Genomic DNA, 2,322 nt, shown 5'->3' with positions numbered 1-2,322 from the left:
TTGTCTCTCTCCTAAATAAAATATCTGTAGCAGATCTAAAGAGATCTGAGACAGAAATTCCTCCTCCTACTGTGTGTATGTACAGCACCAGTAAAATGAAGCTCTGTCCCAATGGGGTCTTCTGGCATGCTATTATTCATAACAATTAGAGCCTTGAGTATTTGTACATTTATCTCCAGCTTGTAGTACTATGTTTTTTGTGTTTACAGACCTTCAGAGCCAAGCTCTGAATAAGACATTACTGATATTCCTAAAACACAAAACATCTCCGAGACGGAAGTAGTCCTTTTAAGTAATCTGCAGTGCTGGATGATGCTACAGAAAATCTTTTAAAAGTGCTTCAGGAATTTGAAGGAGCCAAACTGCACCTTTACAATGACATAGATGTAAAGCTTTCTTTCCAGGTTGCTTTGTGAAAAATCAAGGAGAACTCCCATACAGTTCACCTTACGGTTACTTTTGTTGTAAATTTGAAACTCAGGCCATGTTTAGAGCTGCTGAGAGGGCTGGGATGGGTTTGTGGGCTTCGCAGATTGCACAGAATCAATTGTGCAGGAGCTCCAAATACTAGGAGCACAGTCACTGACTCGTGTCTCTGCTGTTCCCATTCTTAGCAAAAGAATGAGGAATTGAATCTTCCAGGTGCTTGCTGGCTGCTTTAATTATATCCTGTACTTTATATTCTAGCATATCTGTTGCTTTTCAGAGACACAAAGTCTACAAAATATAAAAAAGTAATTTTCTGATGATGACATATTAACAAAAGCCCTTATTTAAAGCAAGATTGTGTGCTGTAACCCTTGGTTTTGTCAGATTTGTATTAATAAGGCTTAATGATCAATCTCATTGAGTTCTCCACCCACATCCTTGCCCTCAGGCCCAAGGGATGCATTTAAGCTCGGCCTGGATGTTCAGTCTCTGTTTGGATTATATCGAGGGGTGCAGCTGTCCCAGCCCTATTCCTGAGTTGTCTGGCTTTCCTGGACCTGGGTGCTCGGAAATATTGGCATTACAGCCCTGCACACCCTAGAGAGCAGCACCAGTCCTGCAGCTTCTGTTGTGTGTAGCAGTCTAATCTCCACGGCCGTTTACCTGGTCCTCTCTGAAGAAGAGGAGCTTCTGCAATGTAGTCTTGGTACTGGCTTAAATGGCTTCAAATGTGCGTGGATTTATCTCAGTTACAGGTATTGCACTTGAATGTTCAGAATGATGACACTAAACATAGCCCTGATGGCAGGGCATTGGTTGAAGTTCATGTTTGTGCCATACGTCTAGTTAAAACTTTGGGGGGAGAGAGAGAGAGAGAGGGTCATCCTTAGGAAAAAGCTATTTTATTGTCCTCCTCTGCGCTCTGGAGAGGTTATTCCTCACAATAGTGGCAGCTGTTGAGTATTGTTGAGTGTCTGGGGGGACCCAAGTGAGGATAAGTCCATCTAATGTTTCACCTCTGCTGAGACATGTCTTGTTTGTCCTGTCTGCTCATGCTGTGAACTCTTCTGAATCAGGGCAGTCTCTTCCTGTGCTTTTGCTGCAGTTCTTAATTGCTTTCTGGGGAAAACAGGGCTTTTAGTCACAAATGCAATGATGAATAGCTGTTTTGGCTTAAAATTGCATATGCTGATAATATGATAAATTAGCTGTGTATGCATGGAAAGAGGCAAGGGTGCTTATGCCCAGTGTTTGTTGTTGCTGCTATTATAAAATGTCAGGGCTTTTTGTTTGTCTGTTTTTAATTTTTTCAGGGAAGGCTTATCTTCACTCGTATTTTTAAATATTTTTGGTGCGGTCCAAGTGTTGCTTGAATGAGATGTTCGGAATGATGCCTGCATGCCAGTAGTTCAGCTTACTCTGAATTTCAAAATAGAAGGCTTAAAAATAAATAAAATTGATTTTAAGGGTTCTGAACTCCTACAATTGAGATGTCTACTGTCATTTCAAGCCAGACTTGTAACTTGCTTTCTGTCTTAATTTTGAATTTTCTAGATAATCTTTTTTTTTTTTTTTTAGGAGAGGGTAGAGGGTATGGGAAAGGAAAGATACCTAACCTAAACAAGTATTAGGTCTACTAGAAATGCATAATTGTTTCCTTTTTCTTTCCAGCAAAGTTGGTAAGAATAGTTTAAAACTTGCTGCAAAATTCATTTAGTAAATCATTTTCTATAATTCTGATGTACACAAATACGTATGTATATCATACGATGTATGTGTATATTTAAAAGAAAAAACACTTCTGAAAAAGCTGCTTCTATGTGCCCAGGCATGACATCTATGACTTTAGTTTTTAGATGCTGTATCTCTGAATTTCTTTTGCTCTGTCCTCTT

Source organism: Meleagris gallopavo, chromosome 1 (assembly GCF_905368555.1).
Source record: "Meleagris gallopavo chromosome 1, MGAL_WU_HG_1.1, whole genome shotgun sequence".
In the NCBI taxonomy this organism is placed as follows: Eukaryota; Metazoa; Chordata; class Aves; order Galliformes; family Phasianidae; genus Meleagris; species Meleagris gallopavo.
The sequence above is the reverse complement of the archived record's forward strand: the minus strand, read 5'-3'. Positions refer to the sequence as shown.